General features: G+C 36.8%; 1 protein-coding gene and 1 non-coding gene across 4 annotated transcripts in view; one reads left to right on the forward strand and one right to left on the reverse strand.

Annotated features, from left to right (window-relative positions):
- The window catches only part of RNF214 (ring finger protein 214), a 47,764-nt gene that overhangs the window by 17,538 nt on the left and 8,267 nt on the right, over positions 1-21,959 (forward strand). The gene's annotated exons all lie outside the window — the stretch shown is intronic.
- On the reverse strand, positions 10,889-11,006 carry LOC122703730. The gene has a single exon (XR_006343581.1). It is a non-coding gene; the product is annotated as a small nucleolar RNA SNORA8 (small nucleolar RNA).

Consider the following 21,959-nt stretch of genomic DNA (forward strand, 5'->3'; position numbering starts at 1 on the left):
TTTCATTCATAGAAACTTCAAGTATTGTACATTAACTCATGACCTAGATTAACAACAGCAGGTAACATTCTGTTAAATTTGTTTTAACAGTGTTTCCCTCTGTCCATTAGTCCATGTTATTTGTTTATGCATGTTAGAGTTAGATGTAGTCATCAATAATTTCATCTCTAAACTCATAAATATGTATCATTTATATAATTTGTGCTTCCTTTTTTTGTGGTAATAAATCATATATGCAGTTAAATATATAAATATTAAGTACACCATTCAGTAAGTTTAAAAATTTTTTTATTTATTATTATTTTATTTTTGGCTCTGCTGGATCTTCACTTCCACACAGGCTTTTCTCTAGTTGTAGCGAGTGGGGCCTACTCTCTAGTTTTGGTCCGCAGGCTTCCCATTGCGGTGGCTTCTCTTGTGCAGACCACAGGCCCTGGGGCACGTGGGATTCAGTGTTACGGCATGTGGGCTCACTGGTTGTGGCTCCTGGGCTCTAGAGCACAGGCTGAATAGTTGTAGCTCATGGGCTTAGTTGCTCTGAGGCATATGGGATCTTCCTGGATCAGGGATTTGAACCTGTACCTCCTGCATTGGCAGGCAGATTCTTTACCACTGACTGAGCCACCAGGGAAGCCCCCATTCAGTCAGTTTTGACAATCAGTGTATCCGTGTGTAATTCAAATCCCATCAGGATATAGAGAATACTGTCATTAAACCAGGTAATTCCTCATGCACCTTCTCTATCATTCCCTGTCTTTATGCTCCCAAAGGTAACCACTGTTATGAATTTTTTCTTCAAAGACTAATTTTGCATGTTCTGGAATGTCATATAAATGAAATCATACAACATTGTACTCTTTTGTATAAGACTTCTTTCATTTAGCATAGTGCTTTTGGAATTTTTCATGTTGTCTTTTTTTATTCTTGTGTAGTATTCCTGTTGTTAATATACTGGTTTATCCTTTCTCCTATTGATGGCAAGTAGCAGTTTCCAGATTTTTTACAATTATGAATAAAGCTGCTATGAATATTCATGTACAAGTCTTTGATCATATGATTTTTATTTTTCTTCGGTATATTCCTTGGAATAGAATTACCAGGTTGTAGGGTAGTAGGTATATGTTTAGTTTTCTAAGAAAAGGCCAGACATATTTCAAAGTTTATATGACATTTTATACTCTATTACAGTGTTTGAGAATTCTGGTTGCTTCATATCCCTGCCATTCAGATGACTGTGCAATAAGTAGTTCATTGTGGCTTAATTTGCGTTTCCCATTAGTCATTAGGGTTCCCTGGTGGGTCAGTGGTAAAGAATCTGCCTGCAGTGCAGGAGACCTGGGTTCATTCCCTGGGTCGGAAAGATCTCCTGGAGGGAGGGCATGGTAACCCACTCCAGTACTCTTGCCTGGAGAATCCCATGGACCGAGGAGCCTGGCGGGCTACAGTCCATGGGGTTGCACAGAGTCGGACACAACTGAAGCGACTAAAGAGCAACAACAGCAATGACTAGTGATGTTGACCACTTTTTCCATGTGCTTATTGGCTGTTCATTTATCTGTTTTTGTAAAGTGTTCTGTCAAATAGTTCCCCATCACTACCTTTTTGCAGGCCAGAGGTTGAGGTTTTGGCTTTTTGTAACTGTGTAGTAGAAGCTTGTTATATATTCCGAATATAAGTCTTTTGTCAGTTACATGTTCTGTGAAAATTTTCTTCTACTCTGACTTATCTATTCATTTTAAAATTGCATCTTTTGGTGGCCAGAAAATTTAATTTCGGTGATATCTATTAAGTTTTCATTTATAGTTATTGTATTTTCTGTCCTAAAAAACCTTTGCCTACTCTGAAGTAGCAAAGATGTTCTCCTCTGTTTTTTCATGGGATTTTTATCATTTTAGCTTTAATATTTATGTCTGTGATCCATCTCAAGTTAATTTTTGTGTATGATGATGAGTAGGGGTTGAAGTTAATTTTTCCGCATGTTAATATCCAGTTGTTTTGGTACCGTTTGTTGGGAAACATTCCTTTCTTCATTGCGTTGTTTGACACCTTTGCCAAAAACCAAATGGCACCATGAGTCATTTATATAAATAGTGGGTTTATTCTGGGTACAGTACTAATCCATTGCATTGATATATTTGCCTATCTTAATGTCAAACCATAGCACTGTGATTATTATAGACTTATAGTAAGTCATGAAGTCAGAGTATGCAAAATCATCTGCTTTTTGTTCAAGATTACTTTGGATATTTTAGGTTGTTTGCATTTACATATATGTGTGTGTGTGTGTGTGTGTATATGTGTGGGTGCATATATATGTATATATATATATGAAGCAGCTTATCAGTTTCTATAAAAACACCTGATTTTCTAAGAGTTCTTAATATGAATAGATGCATAATTTTGTCAGATGGTTTTTCTGTATCTATTAAAATTATCAAATATTTTTTCTCCTGTATTCTGTTAATATAGTGAATTACATTGATTTATTTTCAAATGTTAAACCATTTCTCCATTCTTGGCATGCAACCAAATTGAGCAAGATATATTATTGTTTTTAGGTATTGCTGAATTTGACTCACTGATATTTGAAAAGGCTTTTTATGTCTGTGTTCATTGAAACTTTTATGGTCTTAATTGTTGAAACTTAGAATTATCCTTTAAATTTAAAAAATGAAATTTTAGGTATAATTTATATAGAATAAAGTTTCTCTATTTTTTTATTTTAAAATATTTAGTTATATCATTTGCTGAGGGGGCAGTGTTAAAATCTATGTGATTATAAATTTTTCTCTTTTTCCTTTTAACTCTGTCAATTTTTGTTCTTATCTTTTGAAGCTGTGTTGTTAGATACATATACAATTATTATTATTATGTGTTCTTGATAAATTGTCTTCATTATTGACATTGACATTTTATCTTTATAAAATGTCTTTATCTTGGTCATAATCTTAATGTTTATTTTGTGTAATATTAACATAAATATTGCAGTTAGATATGCTTACTCTTTACATAGTATATATTTTTCCATATTTTACCTTCAACCTATCAACATATAATTGGGTTTTTTTTTTTCAATCTATTCTGACAAGGTTCCTTTTAGAGGCTTTTAGTATTTGTATTTAATACAGCTAGTGATATGATTAGATTTGGGTCCAGTCTTTACTGTGTAAATTAAATATTAATTCATTGACTATTCTGTAGAATTCTGTTTTAATTTGGCCTTTTTCACCCTGAATACACATCTATTTAATTCACTGTCAAAATGCTTCATAAAAACAAATTATGTGCCTGGTGATTATGCCATATTAGAAAGATTTATAATTTTATTGAATAAAGTATTTGGGAAATTTTCATAGTCTTAATTGCTGAAACTTAGAGTTATTCTTTAAATTAAAAAAATTTTGCATATAATTTACATATAATAAAATACCCTTATTTTAAGTTATATTTTGTTGAGTTTTGACAGATTAATCACACATGTTAACACTAACACAGTCGAGGTATAGCACATACCATTACCCTGAAATATTCCCTGTATTTCTTCTTAATCACTCTGCTTCCTCCCCTCCATTCCCAGGTGAACACTTTCCTTCACTGTTACTTATTATAACTTATTAGTTATTATACTTATCTTTTCTAGACATAAATTATTTATTTGACTGCACTGGGTCCCAGTTGTGGTACTCAGGATCTTTGGTTGTGGCATTCAAACTCTTATTTGTGGCACATGGGATCTAGTTCTCTGCCCAGTGTTCAAACCCTGGCCCCCTGCTTTGGGAGCACAGAGTCTTAGCCACTGGATCACCAGAGAAGTCTCGTCACTTACCACATTTTTGAGATTCATCTATGATGTTGTGATGACTGTGAACTATATTAATAGTTCATTACTTTTTTTAAAAAAAGACTTTATTTTTTTTAAATTATAGTTTGAAGTTTACAATGAAATTGAGAAGGAAGTAAAGAGGGCATATGCCCCCTGCCCTCACACACGCACAACCTTCCCTTTATCAGTGTCACTCACTAGAGTGGCACATTTTTTACCAAAGGTGAACCTGCAGTGACACGTCATAATCACCCAAAGTCCATAGTTTACCTTAGGGTTCACTCTTGGTATTATACACCCTATGATTTGGATAAATGTATAATGACATATCCATCATTATACAGAGTATTTTTCACTGCCCATCCTCTGTGCTCTACCGGTTCATCCCACACTCCCCCACTGATTTTTTTATTGTCTCTGTACTTTTGCCTTTTCCAGAATGCTATATAGTTGACTCATACAATATGTAGCCTTTCAGATTGGCTTCTTTCACTTTGTAATATGCATTTGAAAGTATGTCTTTTCATGGTTTGATAGCTCATTTCTCTTTAGCATCAAAGAATATTCCATTGTTTGAATGTACGGTAGTTTTTTCTTTATTCATCTACTTTGGGATAACTTGGGTGCTTCCAAGTTTTGGCAGTTATGAATAAAGGTGCTATAGATATCCATGTGCAAGTTTTTGTATGGACATAAGTTTTCAGCTCCTTTAGGTAGATACCAAGAAGTGCGATGGCTGGATTGTATGGTACGAATAAGATTAGTTTAAAAGAAACTGCCAAATTGTCTTCCAAAGTGGCTGTACCACTTTGCTTTCCCAGCAGAAACGAATGAGAGTTCCTGTTGCTCCACATCCTTGCCAGCAGTTGTTGTTGTCAGTGTTCTAGATTTTGCCCATTCTACTTGGTATATAGTGGTATCTCATTGGTATTTTAATTTGCATTTTCCGGATGACAAGTGATGTGGAGCATCTTTTCACATTTTCATTTGCTATCAGTATATCTTTTTTGGTGAGCTGTCAAAGTCTTTGGCCCCTTTTTGTAAATCTTATTTTTTTTAACTGAGAGATTATATTTTTAATTTAATTGTATTCTTATATTTTTGGCTGTGCCACATGGCCTGTAGGATCTAAGTTCCCCAACCAGGGATTAAACCTAGGCCACAACAGTGAAAGCCTGGAGTCCCAACTCTTGACCAGCAGGGAACTCGCCTATTGTTTGTTTTATTGTTGAATTTTAAGAGCTCTTTGTATTTTTTGGATGACATTCCTTTGTCAGATGTGTCTTTTACGAATATTTTCTCTCAGTCTGTGCCTTGTCTTCTATTATTCTTGATACTGTCTTTTGCAGAAGTTTTTAATTTTAATGAAGTCTTATTTATCAGGTATTTCATGGGTCATGGACGTCTTTGGTGTTACATCAAATTCATTTAGTTTTCTCTGATGTTATCTTCTAGGAGTTTTACAATTTTGTGTTTTATGTTTAGGTCCATGATCCAACTTCTGTTAATCTTTGTGAAAGGTGTAAGGTCTGTGTTTAGATCCATTTTTTTGCATGTTGATGTCCTCTTCTAACAGGCTTCCCAGATGGCTCCAGTGGTAAAGAACCTGCCTAACAGTGCAGGAGACATAAGAGATGCAGGTTCGATCCCTGGGTCAGGAAGATCCCCTGCAGGAGGGTATGGCAACCCACTCCAGTGTTCTGGCCTGGAGAATCCCATGGACAGGGGAGCCTGGCGGGCTACAGTCCATAGCATCACAAAGAGTTGGACAGAACTGAAGCCACTTAACGTATCCACATCTAACTATTTGTTGAAGAGACTCTTTGCTCCATTTTATTGTCATCACTCCTTTGTTAAAGATCATTTGGCTATTTATGGAGTTCTAGGCCCTCTGATCTGTTCCATTTATCTCTTAGGAATACCACACTGTCTTGATGCTATAGCTTTATCGTACGTCCGGAAGTCAAGTAGCATCAGTCTCCCAATTTTGTCCTTCTCCTTCAATATTGTGGTCTTTTGCCTCTTCTTATAAACTTTAGAATCAATTTGTTGATATCCATACAATAACTTGCTGGGAATTGATTGGGATTACACTGACTATAGATCAACTTGGGAAGAACTGACTTTTTTTTGCCTGTGCTGGGTCTTTGTTACTATGCATGATCTTTCTATAGTTGCGCCAAATGAGGGCTACTCTCATCGTTTTAGAAAAGCAACTGACTTTTGTATATTAACTTCATGTCCTGCAACTTTGCTTTAACCACCTATTAGTTCAAAGGTTTTTTTTTTTTTTTTTTTTTTTTTTTAGTTCAAAGGTTTTTTTGTCTATTCTTTCTAATTTTCTACATAGACGATCACGTCATGTGCAAACACAGTTTTATGTCTTACTTTCCAATTTGTATACTTTTGGTTTCCTTTCCTTGCTTTATTAGCGAGAACTTCTAGTATGATATTGAAAAGAGATGGTGTGAGGGGACATCTTTAGCTTGTACCTGATCTTGGAAAAGCTTCCAGTTTCTCACTCTTGAGTATGATGTTAACTGTAGATTGTTTGTAGATAATCTTTGCCAAGTTGAGAGTTCTCCCTATTCCTAGTTTACTGAGTTTTTATCATTAATGGGTGCTGGATTTTGTCAAATGCTTTTTCTACATATATTGACATGATCATTTGATTCTTCTTTTTTTAGTCTTTTGATATTATGGATACTTTTAGTTGATTTTTTAAATGTTGAACTAGGCTTGCATACCTGAGATAAATCCCACCTGGTCAAAATCCTTCTTATACTTTTTTTTGTATTTGATTTACTAGTATTTTGTTGAGGACTTTTGTGTTTCTGTTCAGGAGAGATGTTGATCTGTAGTTTTTTCTCTTCTATTATTTTTGTCTGGTATTGGTATTAGGGTAAGATTGCAGAGAATTGGTTTAATTTTTTCTTTAAATATGTAGTAGAATTCACCAGTGAACCCATCTAGGCCTGGTATTTTCTGTTTTAGAAGGTTATTAATTATTAAATCAATTTTAAAAATAGATATAGGTGTTCATTTCTTTTTAATACTGAATATAGTCCATTGTGTGAGTATCTAGCAATTTGTTTATTCAGTTGAAAATGTTGTTTTAATAGTAACTGTCTCCTATAATTTTTTTAAAATTTTTAATTGGAGGATAGTTGCTTTGCAGTGTTGTGTTGGTTTCCGCCGTAGAACAGTGTGAATCAGCCGTGAGCATGCACGTGTCCCGCCGCCCTCCCCAGCCCACCCTCCTGGGTTGTCACAGAGCACAGCTTAAGCTCTTGGTGCTGTGCAGCAGCTTTCCACTGGCTGTCAGTCTTACGTATGGTAACGTGTATGTTCAAATGCTGCTCTCTCAATTCATCCACCCTCTTCTAATATTTCCGATGAGAACTCAGTAACGGTTGTTTTGTTTCTTCTGTGTATTAGGTCATTTTTTTCCTGTGGTTTCTTTCAGTATTTTATCTTTGGTTTTCAACAGCTTGACTTTGATTTTCCCAGGTATAGCTTTCTTCCTTTTATTCCTGTTTCAAGTTTTCTCAGCTGCTTATTCTATAAAGTTATGTATTTCACCATATTTCTGAAATTTTGACATAATTTTCAAATATTTTTCCTGCCTCATTCCTTCCTTTGCTTCTGGGACTCCACTTTCACATATGTTAGAACTTTTGGTATTGTCCTGTAGCTTATGGAGGCTCTTTTATTTCTTTCTAGTTCTTTTTTACTGTTCATCATATTGGATAATTTCCATTTGTGTATCTTCAAGTTTACTTTTTTGGCCATGCCACACAGCATGTGGGATCTTAGTCCCTTGACCAGGAATCAAACCTGTGCCCCCTGCATTGGAATTGCTGAGTCTTAACCACTGGAGTGCCTGAGAAATCCTACTTTTTATTATATCATTTCCAGTTTCCAGTCTGCTGTTAAGCCCATACATTGAATTTTATATTTCCAATATTGTGTTTTTCAGTTCTTTCATTTCCATTTAGTTTTTTTTTTTTTTTATGGTTTCTCTTTCTCTACAAAACTGTTCTTATCTATTCACTCCTTGTGAGCATATTTTTTTTATGTTTTTCTGCATAGTTAAAATAAGTGCTTTAAAACTTTGCCGGCTAATTCTTGCATCTTGGTCTCCTTGGAGTCCTTTCCATTGATTGCTTGTTTTCTTGACCAGAAGTCAGAATCAAAGTATTATGCTAAATAAGAAACTAGACACAAGAGGTATGCACTGTATGATTCTGTTTTTGTGAAGTTCTAGAGCAGACAAAACTACAGTGAGAGAAAGCAGATCACTGGTTGTCAATAGATCAGGGTGGAGGGAAGGGATTGGCAAGCATATAGTAAATATGTGAGGTTTTGCAGACTACACAGTCTCTGTCACAACTATTCAACTCTGCTGTTGTAGCATGAAAACAGCCATAGACAATATGTAAATAAAATGAGTATGGCTGTGTTCCATTATAACTTTATTTGCAAAACCAGGTAGCAGCCAGAATATGATCTACAGACCACAGTTTGCAGACCCTACTTTTGAGTATGGATCATGTTTCCCATTTCTTTATATATTGGTAATTGAGGGTTGAGTCCTGAGTATGTGAATAATATGTTGCAGAAACTCTCAATTCTGTTGTATTCTTCCATAGAATCTTGTGGTTTGTTTCTTTTTTAAAAATTTCTTTCATCAGGCTATTTCCTAGGCTTAAACATCATACATACCTGCTTGGTAGGCAGCAACTGTGGTCTCTGTTCAGTTCATGTATCTGTAGTTGAGTTCCTTGGAGTCCCCTCTGTGCATGGGTGGTTCAGGGATCATCCAGAGATTAAATCGATTTATATGCAGAATTGGGGCCTCCCTGTCCATGACTTTTATCTTTTGGGGATTTCTCCTTCACTTTCCAGCTGTTATGGTAGCTCCCAGTTTTATCCTTTATGTTCTTGAACTGGTAAGGCTTCAAAATTTCTATCTCAGTTTTAGTTGTCAGCACAGAGCTATCTGGGGTTTGTCTTTAGATGAATGATGACTAGCCATAAAAAACAGAAAAAAACAGTGATGTTCACTTCCTCCAGTTGTCAGGTCTTCTCCTGGCTTTTGTTTGTTCTTTAGTATCTTTAGATAGGTGCTGTTTTACATTTTGTGTAGAACTTATAGTTTTTTACCTGCAGAAATTGTTGGTCTATTAGGAGCAACTCTGACAGGCTGAATGAATCCCAGGCTGGAATCAAGATTGCTGGGAGAAGTATCAATAATCTCAGATATGCATATAATACCACTCTGGTGACAGAAAATGAAGAGGAATTAAAGAACCTCTTGTTGAGGGAGAAGGAGGAGAGTCAAAAAGCTGGCTTAAAACTCAACATTCAAAAAACTAAGATCATGGCATCTGGTCCCATCACTTCATGACAAATAGATGGGAAAAAAGTAAAAACTGTGACAGATTTTATTTTCTTGGGCTCCAGAATCACTGCGGATGGTAACTGCAGCCAGGAAATTAAAAGACACTTGCTACTTGGAAGGAAAGCTATGACAAAGCTAGATAGCATATTACAAAGCAGACACGTCACTGCCAAAAAAGGTCTGTCTAGCCAAAGCTATGGTTTTTCCGGTAGTTGTGTATGGATGTGAGAGTTGGACCGTAAAGAAGGCTGAGGGCTAAAGAATTGATGCTTTTGAAATGTGGTGTTGGAGAAGACTCTTGAAAGTCCCCTGGACTGCAAGGAGATCCAACCAGTCAGTCCTAAAGGAAATCAATCCTGAATATTCATTGGAAGGACTGATGCTGAAGCTCAAGTTCCAATACTTCGGCCACCTGGTGTGCAGAGTCAGCTCATTGGGGAAGACCCTGTTGCTGGGAACGATTGAGGGCGAGAAGAAAAGAGACAACAGAGGATGAGATGGCTGGATGGCATCACCGACTCAGTGGACATGGGTTTGATCAAATTCTAGGAGATGGTGAAGGACAGGGAAGCCTGGTGTGCTGCAGTCCATGGGGTCACAAAGAGTGGGACACAACTTAGCGACTGAACAACAAAACAACAACTACTCTTACTGGAAGTGGAAGCTCTACAGATTTAATTTTTAGAGGGACAGTTGTGGCTTCATTAAGTTAGATGTGCTAAAGTGAAGATAAATTTATGTCAGGAAGACAGAGTTTTGAAAAGATAAAATGAGGGCCTGATCTCAGTGGAAGAAAAAGAGAAAGCAGGGGTGTTCTGAGGTAGGGTTGGTGAGATTTGTTGGTTGTTAGAGGGAGAAGAGGAGTAGTGACAATGAGGTGGCTGAGATGGCAGAGACGATGAATAAAGCAAGTAGAGCAGATTTAGGATAGTGGCCTTGAGGGTGGAGGCTGTTAATTTTTGTTTTAAATACAGTTTTAAGGAGATATAGTTTCTATAAAATTAACCCTTTTTCCCCCTACAAATTGTAAAGGGTTTTCTTTATGTGTAACATAGGCAAAATTATGTAAGTCAGTACGTTTTTAAGAAATTTCACATTTTCTGTTTCCAGCCACTGCCAGTCACCTTAGTTCCTCCAGTGTCTGGAACATAATCTTCAAGGTGGTCCTTTCAAAAAGAATTTTGCTCAATCCGCAGTTATCATGTCAAGCAGTCTTGCCACAATTCTTTTAATTGGATTTCTTTGATCTCCAGTGAAATATGAACATACTTCAAAAATTCCCACTGGGGACTTCCCTGGTGGTCCAGTGGTTAAGACTTCACTTTCCAATGCAGGGGGTACAAGTTTGATTCCTTGTTGGTGAGCTAAGATCCCACATGCCTCTCAGCCAAAACAAGCAAAAACTATAAACGGAAGCAATATTGTAGCAAATTCAATAAAGACTTTAAAAAGTGGTCCTCATAAAGAAAAAAAAAAAATCTTAAAATTCCCCACCAGTAATCTTTGGAATCCAGTTTTCTCAAACTATTACATTAGGACCATGTTTAGGGTCAGAGGAGATGGGTCTGCCTGGTTCTGAGTTTTAGAGACCCTAGAGAAACAGAAGTATTAGTTCCTATTGAAGATTATGTCAAATTGAACAGTATGAGAAACTTCAGGGATACTGTGTCAGTAAAAATACTGGCCTAACATGCACAAAGCCAAGAAAAACAATGCCAGGCACTGTTCTTTGAACACCCAGCAAGAATTAACTGCTGAACGCAGATACCATGCAGTACAATAAAATTCACCAGTTTTAAATGATGAATTTTGAAGAATGTATGCTGTCATATAACTACCACCACAATCATGGTATAACATATTTCCATCACTCCAGAAAGTTCCTTCATACCTCTTGGGAATCATTTGCCCCCACTACCCCAAGGCACTGGCAGTCACTGGTCTGCTTCTCTCAGTGTAGTTTGCCTTTTCTAGAACTTCATGTAAATAGAGTCATAGAATATATAGCCTTTTCTGTCTCTTACTGAGGATAAAAGCTTTTGTAATTTATTCATGTTGTTGCATATATCAGTAGTTTAATTCCTTTTTATTGCTGAATAGTATTTACTTATATACTAAGATTATATACTAAGTTTATTTATTTACTAGTTGATGGACATTTGGGTTATATCCATTTTTTGTCTATTATAGATAAAACTCATGGCCCAGTGATTATGACTCCATGTTTTCACTGCAGGAGGCACAAGTTTGATCTCTGGTTGGGGAACTAAGATCCTGCATGCCATATAGTGTGGCCAAAAAAAAAGTTGAAAAAAAAGCTGCTCTGAATATTCAAGTGCAAGCCTTTTTTTTTTTTTAGCACAGGAAAGGGTTTTATTTTTTTATTTTATTTATTTTTTATTTTTTTAATTAATTAATTTATTTATTTTTTTATTAGTTGGAGGCTAATTACTTCACAACATTTCAGTGGGTTTTGTCATACATTGATATGAATCAGCCATAGATTTACACGTATTCCCCATCCCGATCCCCCCTACCACCTCCCTCTCCACCCGATTCCTCTGGGTCTTCCCAGTGCACCAGGCCCGAGCACCATTACACGCCAGTCAGGATGGCTGCTATCCAAAAGTCTACAAGCAATAAATGCTGGAGAGGGTGTGGAGAAAAGGGAACCCTCTTACACTGTTGGTGGGAATGCAAACTAGTACAGCCGCTATGGAAAACAGTGTGGAGATTTCTTAAAAAACTGGAAATAGAACTGCCATATGACCCAGCAATCCCACTTCTGGGCATACACACTGAGGAAACCAGATCTGAAAGAGACGTGCACCCCAATGTTCATCGCAGCACTGTTTATAATAGCCAGGACATGGAAGCAACCTAGATGCCCATCAGCAGATGAATGGATAAGGAAGCTGTGGTACATATACACCATGGAATATTACTCAGCCGTTAAAAACAATTCATTTGAATCAGTCCTAATGAGATGGATGAAACTGGAGCCCCTTATACAGAGTGAAGTAAGCCAGAAAGATAAAGAACATTACAGCATACTAACACATATATATGGAATTTAGAAAGATGGTAACGATAACCCTATATGCAAAACAGAAAAAGAGACACAGAAATACAGAACAAGTGCAAGTCTTTATGTGAACTTGTTTTCTCTTGAGTAAATAGTTAGGAGTGGGATTGCTTGGACCGTATGTTGGCTTGACTGTATAAGAAACTGGCAAATGGTTTTCCAAAGTTGCTTTACTGTTTTGCATGCCCACAAGCAACGCATAAGTGTTCTAGTTACTCCGTATCCTCACCAGTACTTGGTGTTATCAGTCTTTTTAGTTCTAGCCATTCTGATAAGTGTTTAATAGTATCTTGTTGTGGTTTTATTTTGCATTTTCCTAATGACTATTGATATGAACATCTTTTCATGTCTGTATCTGCCATTTGTTGTTCTTTTTTGGAGAAGAAGTCTTTGAATATTTTACCCATTTAAAAACATGTTTTCTATAAAAAACCCAAAAGACATGTTTTCTTATTGAGTATTCTTAGTGCAAGTCCTTTTATCTGTGTTTTGCAAATATTTTCTCCCAGTATATAACTTGCCTTTGCGTTTTGTAACAGTATCTTTTGAAATGCAAAAGTTTAATTTAAAAAAATAATTATTTTTATATAATTTTCCTTCATTTACAGTTACTACAAAATATTGTCTATATTCCTTGTGTTGTTTAATACATCCTCCTAGCTTATCTTACACTCAGTAGTTGGTACCTCTCACTTCCCCACCCTTGTATTGCTATCCCCCACTGGTAATCACTAGTTTGTTCCCTATATCTGTGAGTCTTCTAACTTTGTTATATTCATTAGTTTGTTGTAGTTTTTAGATTCCACATATTGTACCGTATTTGTCTGTCTCTATCTGACTTCACTTAGCATAGTACCCTTCACTTAGCATAGTACCCTCCAGGCCCATACATGTTGCTTCAAATGGCAAAATCTCTTTGTTCTTTACGGCTGAATATATTCATTGTGTATATACACCACATCTTCTCTATCCATTCATCTGTCATTGGACACTTAGGTTGCTTCCATATCTTGGCAGTTGTAAATAATGCTGCCTTGAACATTGAGGTGCACATATCTTTTTGAATTTGTGGGGTTATTTGGTTTTGTGTTTTTTTGTTGGTTTTTTTTGGTTATATACACAGAAGCGGAATTGTTGGACCATATGATCGTTGTGTTTCTAGTTTTTTGAGAAATTTCTATACTGTTTTCCACAGTGGCCGCACCAATTTACATTCCCACTAACAGTGTATGAGAGTTCCCTTTTCTTCACATCCCATTATTTGTGTTCTTTTCGATGATAGCCATTCTCACAGGTGTGAAGTAATATCTCATTGTGGTTTTCATTTGCATTTCTCTTATGATTAACAATGTTGAACATCTTTTCATGTGCCTGTTGGCCATATTGCATTTTCTTTTAGGAAAATTGTCTATTCTTTTGACCATCTTTTAATCAGTTTGTTTTGATGTTGAGTTGTATGAGCTGTTTATGTGTGTTGGATATATTAATCCTTTACCAGTTATATCATTTGCAGATATTTTCTCCATTCAGTAGATATCTCTTCATTTTGTTGGTGCTTTCCTTTGCTGTGCAGAAGCTTTGAAATTTAATTAGGTCCCATTTGTTTATTTCTACTTTTATTTCCTTTACTTAGTACATGGATCCAGAGAAGTATTGCTACAATTTATGTCATACAGTGTTCTGCCTATGTTTTCCTCCAGGAGTTTTATAGTATCCAGTCTTACATTTAGGTCTCTAATCCATTTTGGGTTGATTTTTGTGTATATCGTGTTAGAGAAAGTTCTTATTTCATTCTTTTACATGTAGCTCTCCAGTTTTCCCAGCACCACTTATTGAAGAGACTGTCTTCTTCATTGTATATTCTTACCTTCTTTTTTGATTAATTGGCCATAGGTACCTGAGTTTATTTCTGGGCTCTCTATCCTATTCCACTGATGTAGGTGTCTGTTTTTGTGCCAGTGCCTTAATATTTTAATTACTGTAGCTTTGCAGTATAATCTGAGGTCAGGTAGTGTGATTCCTCCAGCTCTAACCTTCTTTCTCAAAATTGTTTTGGCTATTTGATGTCTTTTGAGTTTCTGTACAAATTTAAAAATTTTTGTCCTAGTTCTGTGAAAAATGCCTTTAGGTATTTTGATAGAGATTACATTGAATCTATAGATTGCCTTGGATATCATGGTCATTTTTAACAATACTGATTCTTCCAGTCCAAGAACACGGTATATCTTTCCATCTGTGTTGTCTTCAGTTTCTTTCATCAGTGTCTTATCGTTTTCAGAGTACAGGTCTTTTCCCTCCGCAGGTAGGCCTATTCCTCAGTATTTTAGCTTTTTGATTTAATGGTAATAAATGGGATTGTTTCCTTAATTTCTCTTTCTGATAGTTCCTTGTTAGTGTATAGAAATGCAACAGATTTCTATATATTAAGTTTGTATCCTGCAACTTTACCAAATTCATTGATGAGCTCTAGTAGTTTTTTGGTGGTGTCCTTAGGATTTTCTGTGTATGAGTGAGTGAGTGAAGTCGTTCAGTTGTGTCTGACTCTTTGTGACCCAATGGACTGTAGCCTACCAGGCTCCTCTGTCCATGGGATTTTCCAGGCAAGGGTACTGGATTGGGTTGCCATTTCCTTCTCCAGGGGGGTCTTCCCAACCCAGGGATCGAACCCGGGTCTCCTGCATTGCAGGCAAATGCTTTACCATCTGAGCCACCAGGGAAGCCTTTTCTGTGTATAGTGTCATGTTATCAGCCAACAGTGACAGTTTTACCTCTTTCCTTTCCAGTTTGGATTCCTTTTATTTCCAAAAGTTTAAATTTTGATGAAGTCCAGGTTACCTTTTTTTTTCTTTTGTGGTTCCTATGTTTTATGTTCCAAGAAATCTATGCCTAACCCTTTAGTTAGAAGAATGACATTGTTTATATTTTTGTAAGCCTCTTTAATCCTATCTACTTCTCTATTGCAATATGTTGTTTTGGTTAAAGTCTAGGAAGAAAGTCTGGTGATACACAGGTGTGCAGTTGGAAAAGCAAGGGATATTGTAATAGTCTTTTTAATGTTTATTTTTATTTATTTGTTTGTTTGCACTAGATAGCACGTGGGATCTTTATTGCAGCATGTGGTATTTTTCTTTTTAGTTGATGCATGCAGGATCTTTTTTTTTTTTTTTTTTAGTTGTGGTATTATGTTGGATCTAGTTCCCTGACCAGAATCAAACCTGGACCAGAGTGCAGAGTCTTTTTTTTTTTTTTTTTTTATTACCAGAGTGCAGAGTCTTAACCAGTGGACCACCAGGAAAGTCCCAAATAGCCCTTTTAGATAATTGTGGCTATTCTTTGATAGTGCTCCATAGCTTGACACCTGATAGTTTCTTACAGTTTCGTTGCATTGTGGAATCTGAAAGCACGTCAGTGATTTTGTACAGTTACATTAAAATTCACTGTCTTTACTTGCACTTTGAAGGATCTTTATCTATTTTGACTTGGGGAGGAAAACCTTTTCCTTCTACTCTAGTAGGTTCAGTTTCTGAGGACTGTGAATTAAACTGACAAAAGAGTGACAGGAGGAAAAAACCCAGTTTATACATGCAACATGCATACAGTAGAAGAACTCAGTGATGACTAGCTCAAAGGAATGGTTAGAATCTGGGGCTTCTGGGAAAACAGAAGACTTCCTAAAAGTGGGGAGAAAGGACAGCTTTTGGACTTTGGGAAAGATAAATGGGTTTTCAGGAGAACAAGCGGTACTTCTAAATTTGTGATAATATATATAGGTATGAATGGTTTTTCCATCTCCTTTAGGGCCATAAAATTCCACCAGAGAAGGGATTTGGGTAGATTTTATTTGCATTCTTTCTTCTGGGAGTAGATCTGCCTTGAAGAGGAATTTATGACAGCCTTATTTCCCAAAAGTTGCTGCTGTTAGCTAGAGAAAGCTCTGAGGAGGCTTTTTTCTGCATCTGTTGAACCTTAAATGTCTTCAGCTGAAAATAATCTTTATACCAACTCTGGGGTTCCAGGTGGGTCCTACAGTTGAATTGGTGAAAAATACATTGATAGTTTGGAAAATACTGGTTCAAAGGTATGTAGCTCTTCCAAGTATTAATAGATTTTATTATACAGTGTTTAAAGAATCACATTTGTTTATGTCTCTTTTGATGTCATCAGAATAAGTAATGGAAACCCGGTGGCCCATGTAGACTTTCCAAAAATTTTAAATTTTGCCTGAAAGCTCAAATGTTATTGTTGGCCACAAACACTGTCAGTTGTTTCCTTTGAAATAACAAGAGTTTTTCACTTTCAAGAGCATGTCAGTTGTTCTTTGAAGTAAAAATTATTTTACATGAAAAAAGAGGCTGATTCAACTTAAACAGGCTCACGCATGCTTTTCCTCAAGACAACTGTAGTATTTTGGCACGTAGCATTTCATAAACAGAATATTAAAAATATATGTGTTTAAGAGTTGAGATTTAATAAAATTATTACTTTTGATGGCTTTGTCAAGGCATCCTGAAGTAAAACTGCCCCTCCCCCAACTGCGTGTGTGGCAGCAGAGAATACAGTGACTAGAGGTGTAGTGTGATGCCATGACTTCATTTGTGTATGGTGCCAGTGTTTGTACCCACTGTAATTTTCATACTAGTAAGTGCAGAGTAAGTGTCCGCACAGTTGTTCTAAGATAAACCACGAGATTCAAAACAGTTATATTCATCTTGGATTATGTCAGCATCACTTGTGTTTGTTACTAAGAATTCATACACGACATCATTGTCAGTGATTAACTGGTGCCAGTGCTAGATGAATATAAACAAAATGGCAGGTCTAATCTTGTCTATGGATTCATCTGTAAAGTAAAATTCTAGTTCCGCTGATGAGATAGTAATCAAGTCTTAGATTTGCAGCAGAATCTTTAATTTGGTAAATTAAAAGTATATCATTAAAAGAGAGGCATTGCCATGATTTATTTTACTGACTTCATTCAGCAGGCATGTAGCAATGTCAGCTGTACCAAGTTGTGCTTCTCCAGTTAAGGAAGTTCAGTCACTTACCCTGAGGTAGTTCAATGACTTTTTCATTTCTAGATTGAAAGGTGTTAACAATCTTTAAGAATTGTAAAGATTCATCACATCTGCATTTAAAATATTCAACTACTTTAAATTCCGAATGATCTCAAAATGTCACTGTAACTTAACTGGCATAATATAATTAGAAAATGTTCTGTTGCTTAAGATACAGTTAGCTAAATTATTAACATCTATAAAGTCAAGAGAAAGAAAAATGGCTCTTGTCATGCTGTGGTTTCTTATATATAATTTTGCCCAGTTTTTTTTGGAGTAGATTCTTCCTTTCCATGAGTCAGAAACTCTAGGCCAGTTACATCTATTTTAGCAATCTTTAAATGTATGTATTGCAGCTGTGGGTTGAGAAAGTAAGTCTTCTAATCTCCCTGTTTTGAGTCCATGATTTTTTTTTTCTTTTTTAATTTTTCGGCTACACCAGGCAGCTTGCAGAATCTTAGTTTCCCAACCAGGGATTGAAGCCATGCCCTCAGCAGTCAAAGTGCAGAGTCCTAATCACTGGATTGCCAGGGAATTCCAGAGTCAATGATTCATTCTTAAATATAAATGAAAAATTATGAATAAATTTTCTTTTATTTTAGAAAAAATAAACTCTAAAATAATACACATTAGATATAATTTAAAAATTTCTGCCACCCTTATGTCAGAAGAGCTTCCCTGATAGCTCAGTTGGTAAAGAATCCGCCTGCAATGCAGGAGACCCTGGTTCAATTCCTGGGTCAAGATATCTGCTGGAGAAGGGATAGTCTACCCACTCCAGAATTCTTGGGCTTCCCTTATGGCTCAGCTGGTAAAGAGTGCGCCTGCAATGTGGGAGACCTGGGTTTGATCCCTGGGTTGGGAAGATCCCCTGGAAAAGGTAAAGGCCACCCACTCCATTATTCTGGCCTGGAGAATTCCATGGACTATACAGTCCCTGGGGTTGCAAAGAGTCAGACACGACTGAGCGACTTTCACGCACTTATGGCAGAAAGCAAAGAGGAACTAAAGAGCCTCTTGATGAAAGTGAAAGAGGAGGGTGAAAAAGCTGGCTTAAAACTCAACAATCAAAAAGCTAAGATCGTGGCATCCGGTCCTGTCACTTCATGACAAATACATGGAGAAACAATGGAAACAGTGACAGAATTTATTTTTGGGGGCTCCAAAATCCCTGCAGATGGTGACTGCAGCCACGAAATTAAAAGATGCTTGCTTCTTGGAAGAAAAGCTGTGACAAACCTAGATGGCATATTAAAAAGCAAAGACATTACTTTGCCAATAAAGGTCCGTATAGTCAAAGCTATGGTTTTTCCAGTAGTCACGTATGGATGTGAGAGTTGGACCATAAAGAAAGCTGAGCACTGATGAATTGATGCTTTTGAAACTGTGGTGTTGGAGAAGACTCTCGAGAGTCCCATGGACTGCAAGGAGATCCAACCAGTCTATCCTAAAGGAAATCAATCCTGAATATTCATTGGAAGGACTGATGCTGACGCTGAAGCTCCAATACTTTGGCCATCTGATGTGAAGAACTGGCTCGTTAGAAAAGACTCTGATGCTGGGAAAGATTGAAGACAGGAGGTGAAGGGGATGACAGAGGATGAGATGGTTGGATGGCATCACTGACTCGTTGGATATGAGTTTGAGCAGGCTCCTGGAGATGGAGAGGGAAGCCTGGCGTGCTGCAGTCCTTGGGGTTGCAAAGAGTCGGACACAACTGAACAAATAAACTAAACTGAACTGAAAAATTAAGGAGAGTTTCCCCCAAATTTAAAAAGTATTATTGCAAAGCAAAATAACAAAAAGTACTTGTTCCTACCTGGTGTGTGGAGAACTTTTAAATTTTACAGTAATGATTTATTGGATAATAATGAGGTTATATCATATATAACTGGAGATAATTATAAGAGCCTAAACAGAAGTACTATGAAGGAAAAAACTTGAATTATACCCTAAGCCTAGTACCTTAGAAAATGTTAGAAAACATTAGACTACAGAAACACATACTCCACTAACCACTAGAGTGATGATATCATTACATGCTATGTAGCATCAGGAAAACTCCACTGTAGACTCATGAAAGAGTGAGAGTGAAAAAGGCAAATAAATTTAATGTTATCATGAAATTAATTTTGCTTTATAGACCAGGCCCTCAAAGGGTTTTGGGGACTGTGGACTCTCTCAAACTGCTGTTCCAGGTTATTTCTTTCTTATTTAGGGCTCATACTGCCATCTCTATGCCAGTAACACTCTCATCTGTATCCCAGCCTGGACTACTTATATACTGCTTGCCTACCTGGATTCTTTCCTCAGCTTGGTGCTCTCATTCTCTTTGGTGTTTGCACATGCTATTTGATCTGTCCAGAATTTCCTGTTCCTTTTGTTCACTTGGATAATTACTGAATTGTAAGCTGCTTGAGGGCAGGAACTCAGTTCAGTTCAGTTCAGTTCATTTGCTCAGTCGTGTCCGACTCTTTGCGACCCCATGGATCGCAGCACGCCAGGCCTCCCTGTCCATCACAAACTCCCGGAGTTTACTCAAACACATGTCCATCGAGTCGGTGATGCCATCCAGCTATCTCATCCTCTGTCGTCCCCTTCTCCTCCTGCCCCCAATCCCTCCCAGCATCAGGGTCTTTTCCAATGAGTCAACTCTTTGCATGAGGTGGCTAAAGTATTGGAGTTTCAGCTTCAGCGTCAGTCCTTCCAATGAGCACCCAGGACTGATCTGCTTTAGGATGGACTGGTTGGATCTCCTTGCAGTCCAAGGGACTCTCAAGAGTCTTCTCCAACACCACAGTGCAAAAGCATCAATTCTTTGGTGCTCAGCTTTCTTCACAGTCCAACTCTCACATTCATACATGACCATTTATATCCCCAGCTTTTAGCAGAAATTCATGGGGTCACAGAATCAGACATAACTGAGTGACTCACACTTTCTTTTCACTTTCCTAGCACTTTGTAGGCTGCTTAGCAGATGTTGAGTTAAATTGAATCACGTAAGAATTCTAGTCTCATAAACATAAGTTTGCATTACATCTCAGGGTGAAGTTTTTTTCTGTTTTTGTCTGATCCCATTCATTCTATATTGGTTTGTGTTATTGGATTGGCTGAAAAGTTTGTTTAGGTTTTTCTGTATAATTGTATGGAAAAACTTGAATGAACTTCTTGGCCAACTCAATAGCTTCAGTTCAGAGAAAAGGACTTCATAACCTACCTCAAATTCAGGACAACCAACTCCTGTCCGTATTAACTCATCCACCAGTGTTTGTTTTGTTTCCTTTTGCCTTGTTTGGAGTATAATACATTCTGAAAGGACGGTATTTGGGCTGAGGACTCAAGATCTTAATTTTTAGTTCTGTCTCTATGTTATTTTATTTTATTTATTAAGACACTTAGCATCTGCTTCTCTCCACTTGTGGTGGAAAATATGTTATTCATATATTTTAGTTTCTTTGAAGGAAGATGTTCTAACATCCAAATGATAACTAACATTTATTAAGTTCTTACTATATGTCAGAAACTGTTCCGTTTTACATGTATTAACTCATTTAATCTGCATAATAGCCCTATGTGGAAGATAGATGATTCTATTATCTCCATTTTACTCAAGGAAAGTAAGACACAGAAAGATTAAGTAACTTGCCAGAGGATGCATAGATAGTAACAGGGTCTGGGTTTGAGCTGTGAGCTATGCTCTTAACTGCTGTAAGAAACTCCCTCACAAATCTAAATATATTACTTTTATCATCAACCTATGTTAGTACACTTGTACAGATGCACGTTATAATATTTATAATTGTGAAATTAAAAATAACTTGAGAGAATACCTAAATAAATAATGAGATATATGTATAATGGATAGTTATTTTAAAATCACATTTTTGAAGGATATTTTAATGATATGGAAAAATATATTAGAATGAAAAAGTAACATAAAATCATAGGTTTTGTTTGAAAAACATATGTAATGGATTTATATGTTACATATCCATATATATGAGCTTCCCTGGTGGCTTAGCAGTAAAGAATCCACCTGCCAGTACAGGAGATTCTGTCCCTGAATTGGGAAGATCCTCTGGAGAAGGAAATGGCAACCCACTCTAGTATTCTTGCCTGGGAAACCCCATGGGCAGAGGAGCCTGGTGGGCTACAGTCCATGGGGTTGCAAGGGTCAGACACGACTTAGCGACTAAACAACAACAGCATACATACATAGATATGCACACAATGTTTATTTTAAAAGACTGGAAAGAAGTGTAATAGTGATTTTTTTATTATTATTATTATTATTTTTTTTTTCCAGTGGGTTTTGTCATACATTGATATGAATCAGCCATGGATTTACATGTATTCCCAATCCCGATCCCCCCTCCCACCTCCCTCTCCACCCGATTCCTCTGGGTCTTCCCAGTGCACCAGGCCGGAGCACTTGTCTCATGCATCCCACCTGGGCTGGTGATCTGTTTCACCACAGATAGTATACATGCTGTTCTTTTGAAATATCCCACCCTCACATTCTCCCACAAAGTTCAAAAGTCTGTTCTGTATTTCTGTGTCTCTTTTTCTGTTTTGCATATAGGGTTATCGTTA

Source organism: Cervus elaphus, chromosome 1 (genome assembly GCF_910594005.1).
Source record: "Cervus elaphus chromosome 1, mCerEla1.1, whole genome shotgun sequence".
NCBI classification, from domain to species: Eukaryota; Metazoa; Chordata; class Mammalia; order Artiodactyla; family Cervidae; genus Cervus; species Cervus elaphus.